Raw genomic sequence first — 5615 nt, forward strand, 5'->3', positions numbered from 1 at the left:
TGTTTGTCTGATTAGCTGTCCCTTTCCTATCTGATTGGATGCCATCTCGTTTGTACTTTGTGGTTTCTCTCTCTCTCTCTCTTTCTCTCTCTCTCTCTCTCTCTCTCTCTCTCTCTCTCTCTCTCTCTCCTCTCTCTGTTCTCCTTTTCTTTTTCCTTATTTTTTTCTTTTCTTATTTGTTTTCCTTTTTCTTCTTCTTTTCACTGTTCAGGTTTCTTTCCCTTGTTTTTTGTTTTCTTCTATTTGTTGTCTTTCTCTTTTACCTTGAATTTAAGACTTCAAGTGAGTAAACATTGTATCATCCCTTTCTCATTACTTCTTCACATTCTATTTCATACTTTCCCTTCTGCATCCTCCAGTTTCCCAAAACTCCAATGATCATTCCTTGACCTCCAGCCTTCACTTTACTATATTTGATCTCACTCTTCATTTTATCTTGTCCCCTACTCAATTCTCCCACTGAAGGGTAAAGTCACTCCAAGGCAGGAAACCACTGCATTCAAGTACATGGTATATGTTTGATTTTGTTATATAACTTTAGAGTTTGCACCTGTGGTGGAAGTAGCAGGCTAATGATCACCATCATTTGTCAGTAGTTAAGCTATATTTGAAACTATTGTTATTACCAAATGTATTACTTTAGCCAGATGCCATACATGCTATAATCAGATTTTCTCTCTTGTGTGATAATACTGTGATTATATGGGGGCATAACCATCACCACAGCCCAGTACCAAACGAATGGGTGATAAGTCAAATAGTAACTTTTCATTCTTTACAAATTGGGAAAGTAGGGTCTTGAGATAGCTATAAAGAACTATTTAGATCTGGAGGACATCCCTGAAAAACAGAAATCTCCTAGGCAAAGCTCAATACTAGTAGTAAAGCTACCTATCATAAGAAACATAGAAAATAAAATAAAATTTTAAAAAGGGAACATAGAAAGTGTCAAGACACAAAATGCAATTCCAGACCTCCAGCCCACTCAGGACAAGCCTAGGACATAATTAAATAGACAAAATTGGAAGTCAAACACTGGAACTTTCTAAAATGATAGCAATAGAAGTGAAAACACAAGTGGAAAATGCTATAGAGAAAATAATCATTGCAGTACAAAAATAAATTGTGGCACAAAGCAAAGATGGCGGCAGAGGGACAAGACACGCTGAGGGAGTTCGTGGCGGTGACGGGCGCCGAGGAGGACCGGGCCCGCTTCTTCCTCGAGTCGGCCAGCTGGGACCTTCAGAGCGCACTAGCAAGTTTTTATGAGGCTGGAGGGATGAAGACATTGTGACTATTTCACAGCCCCCCCAGTTCAGTGTCCTGAGGCACAGCCCCAGTGATAACAGAGTGACATCCTTCAGAGACCTCATTCATGACCAAGATGAGGATGACTAGGAGGAAGAGGGCCAAAGGTTTTATGTCGGGGGCTCAGAGAGAAGCGGACAACAGATTGTTGGTCCTCCCAGGAAGAAAAGTCCCAACGAGCTGGTGGATGATCTCTTTAAAGGTGTTGAAGAGCAGGAGCCATAGCTGTGGAGAGAGTGACCAAGAGTCCTGGAGAGACCAGTAAACCAAGACCCTTTGCAGGAGGTGGCTACCGCCTTGGGGCAGCACCAGAGGAAGAGTCTGCTTATGTAGCAGGAGAAAGAAGGCAGCATTCCAGCCCAGATGTTCATGTCGTTCTGAAGCTTTGGAAAAGTGGATTCAGCCTGGACAATGGTGAGCTCAGAAGCTACCAAGACCCATCTAATGCCCAATTTCTAGAGTCTATCCGCAGAGGGGAGGTGCCAGCAGAGCTGAGGAGGTTAGCTGACGGTGGGCAAGTGAGCTTGGATATGGAAGACCATGGGGATGAGGACTTTATCAAGCCCACGGGATCTTTCAAAGCCTTCACTGGTGAAGATCAGAAATGTGGCAGCACAGCCCCCCAGATATTGAGTACCAGCTCTCCAGCCCAGAAAGCAGAAAATGAAGCCAAAGCCAGCTCTTCTGTTTTAATCAACGAGTCAGAACCTACTACCAACATCCAAATATGACTTGCCGATGGCGGGAGGCTGGTACAGAAATTCAACCACAACCACAGGATCAGCAACATCCTACTTTTCATCGTGGATGCCCGGCTGGCCATGGCTGCCACCAGCTTTGTCCTCATGACTACATTTCCAAACAAAGAGCTAGCTGATGAGAGCCAAACACTGAAGGAAGCCAACCTACTCAATGCTGTCATTGTGCAGCGGTTAACATAACCGCTCAGCCTCAAGCCTATTCCTTCCCATGTCTGCTGCAGTTAGCAGACATGCCCCATGGGGATCACCCCTCCTGCCCCTGTGCATACCCAGTGCTCCAGAGCCATGTCTCCTCCATCGCTCTGGGTTCCTGTTTTGGTTGGACATTTGTTTTTCTTTAGTTGCATTTCCTGGATTTTTGTGAGGATCAATGAACTTTAAAGAAATAAATAAATAGCAACAAATAAATAAATAAATTGTGCTTAAAAAGAATTAGAGAAGACATAGATAAAGGAATGGATGAGCTTAGAAAAATGATGGAAACAAAAAACATCCAACATAGCAAAGAAGTAGAATCTGTGAAACATAACCAAACAGAAATCTAAGAGATTAAAAACTCAATTGAAGGTATATGCAACAGATTGAACAAATGAGAGGAGAGAATATTAGATCTTGAGGGGCTGGGGAGATAGCTCAGTAGAATAAGTGCTTGCCTGGCAAGCGCAAGGGCCTGAGTTCAACCCCTGATACTGAAAAAAAAAAGAATATTAGATCTTGAAAACAGAATTGCAGCTAGTGATAATAAAAGAAATACAGCAAGAGATCATGAAAAATCAACCCAACAGCTACAAGATGAAGCAAAGAAAAATAGCATAAGATGGATTGGGGTCAATGAGAAAAGTGGAGACAACACAAATGCTATAAGAAAAATTCTTCACAAATATAAGGAAAGAAAACTTCCCAAGCATGGATAAAAATTTTGACATACACATAAATGAATTATATACAACACCAAACAACCATTACCAGAATAAAACTACACCCTACATGTATAATCAAGGCTTCAGAAATTCAGTACAAGAAGGCAGTATTAAAAGCTGTTATAGGAAAGAAACAGATCCCCTTTAAAGGAAAGTACATTAGATCTCAGCAGTTTTCTCAACACAAACCTTCAAGTCAAGAAGAGTGGGAGTGAAGTATTTTAAATACTGAAAGAAAACAAAATCCAACCTAGATTGATATACCCTGAAAAACTATCTTTCAGAATTAACAGAGAAATATGATAATTTCATGTTAAAGAACAACTGAAGAAATACATGACCACCAATGCATGAAAGATGCTGAAAGATATCTACACAGAGATTAAAATGGCCACAGTGCCAAGAATGACAACAGATAGAAACCACCAAGCAGGGGATGCAGTTAAATAGATGGGAAAAGCAAAGAACCAACAATAGAAAAATATCATGACAAAGGCTATATCAGTTATAACCATCAATGTAAATGGTCTCAATTCACTGATCAAAGGAAACAGAATGGCAGAATGGATCAAGAAACAAAATCTAACAATATGCTGCAGAAAAAAAGCACATTTAACTCAAAAAAGAAGTACATAGACTGAAAGTTAAAGGGGAGAAGACAATCTTACATGCAACAAGAACTCACAAGAAAGCAGGGGTAGCTATTCTCTTTGCAGACAATGTGAACTGTAAGCCCAGACTGATCAAAAGAGATAAAGAAGGTAACTACAAACTTGTCAGGAGAAAACTACAAAAAGAGATAACAATCATAAATATATATGTACCAAACATGGGAGCATCTGTTTATACAAGACAATTATTAATATGAAAATTCAAATAAGCAATAACACAACTGTAATGAGAGCCCTCAACACGGCATTGTCAAAAAGAGATAGACCAACTAGACAAAAAAAAAATCAGCAAATAAATATCAGAACTGAACCAAACCTGTGAACAAATGGAGTTAGTTGTTTTCAGAGTGTTGGACCCAACATCATCAGAATACACATTCTCGGGGCCGGAAATAACTCAGTAGAATAAGTGCTTCCCTGGCAGGTGCAGAGACCTGAGTTCAATTCCCGGTTCCACCAAAAAAAAAAAAAGAAAGAAAGAAAGAAAGAAAGAAAGAAAGAAAGAAAGAAAGAAAGAAAGAAAAAAAGACAGAATACACATTCTCAGCTGCACATAGAATATTCTCTAAAATAGGCCATATAGGGGCCGGGGAGAATAAGCGCTTCCCTGGCAAGCACAAGGGCCTGAGTTCAATCCCCAGTTCCACAAAAAAATAAATAAATACAATAAAATAAAATAGGCCGTATAATAGCCCACTGAACATACGTAAATAAATGCAAAGGAATTCAAATTTTCCTATGCATATTATCTAAACATAGTACAATGAAATTGGAAATTAATGCAAAAGAAACCACAAAAAGTCCATAAAACATAAAAATGTGGAAAGTATATAACAACCAGTGGGTCACAGATGAAATTCAATAAATTAAACAATATGGAATTCAATGAAAGCAGTCCTAAGAGAGAAATTTATACTGGTGAATTCTTCCATCAGGAAAACAGAATGAGGACAAACAAACAACCTTAATGTTGCACTTTAGGCTTCTATCTTTTTTTTTTTTTTTCAGAACCAGGGATTGAACTCAGGTCCTTTCCCTTGGCAGGCAAGTGCTTATTTCACTGAGCTATCTCCCCGGCTCCACCTTAGGCTTCTAGAAAAAGAAAAGCAAGACAAGCCCAAAGCCCATGCAAGGGAGGGAATTATACAGATGAGAGCAGAAATGAATACAATGGAGACTAAGGAAACATTATAAAGAATTAATGAATCAAAGAGTTGTTTCTTTGAAAGAACAAATAAAATTGATAAACCCTTAGTAAACTTTATCAAAAAAGGGGAAAAAAAGACTCAACTGCATGCACTGATGAATGAAAATGGTGAAATAATTACACATCCTGTGGAAATTCAGGTCACCAATACCTAGTTCAAAAATCTTTACTCTCTTAGGATGGAAAACATGCAAGAAATCAATAGATAGATAATGTATGAATTATCAAAGCTGAGTCAAGAAGATATAAATGTTCTCAACAACACAATATTAGTTAATGAGATAAAAAATGTAGTTAAAAATTCACTAACAAAGAAAAGCCCAGGTCCTGATAGACTCACTGCTGCATTCTACAAGAAATTTAGAGAAGATTTAACACCAATACTCCTCAAATACTTCAATGAGGGGCTGGGGAGGTGGCTCAGTGGAATAAGCACTTCCCTGGCAAGCACAAGGGCCTGAGTTCAATCCCCGGTTCTGCAAAAAACAAAAACAAAAACAAACAAACAAACAAACAAACAAACAAAAAAACACTTCAATGAAAGCAAAAGGGAAGCAATAGTCCCTAAGTCCCTAACTCATTCCTGGAGGCAAGTTTTATACTGATACCAAACCCAGAGAAAGACCTAACCAAAAACAGAACTCCAGGTCATTCTCTCTAATGAACATAGATGCAAAGATCCTTAATAACATATTAACAAACATAATGCAACAAATCAAGAAAATTACATGCCATGACCAAGAGGGAT

General features: G+C 38.8%; 1 protein-coding gene and 1 pseudogene across 4 annotated transcripts in view; both read left to right on the forward strand.

The window, feature by feature from the left end:
• CUNH10orf90 (chromosome unknown C10orf90 homolog) overlaps positions 1-5615 on the forward strand; it is a 244330-nt gene that overhangs the window by 69639 nt on the left and 169076 nt on the right. The gene's annotated exons all lie outside the window — the stretch shown is intronic.
• On the forward strand, positions 1136-2473 carry LOC101575234 (annotated as a pseudogene).

The sequence above is a fragment of the Octodon degus genome, unplaced genomic scaffold, assembly GCF_000260255.1.
Source record: "Octodon degus isolate 3935 unplaced genomic scaffold, OctDeg1.0 scaffold00010, whole genome shotgun sequence".
Taxonomy (NCBI): Eukaryota; Metazoa; Chordata; class Mammalia; order Rodentia; family Octodontidae; genus Octodon; species Octodon degus.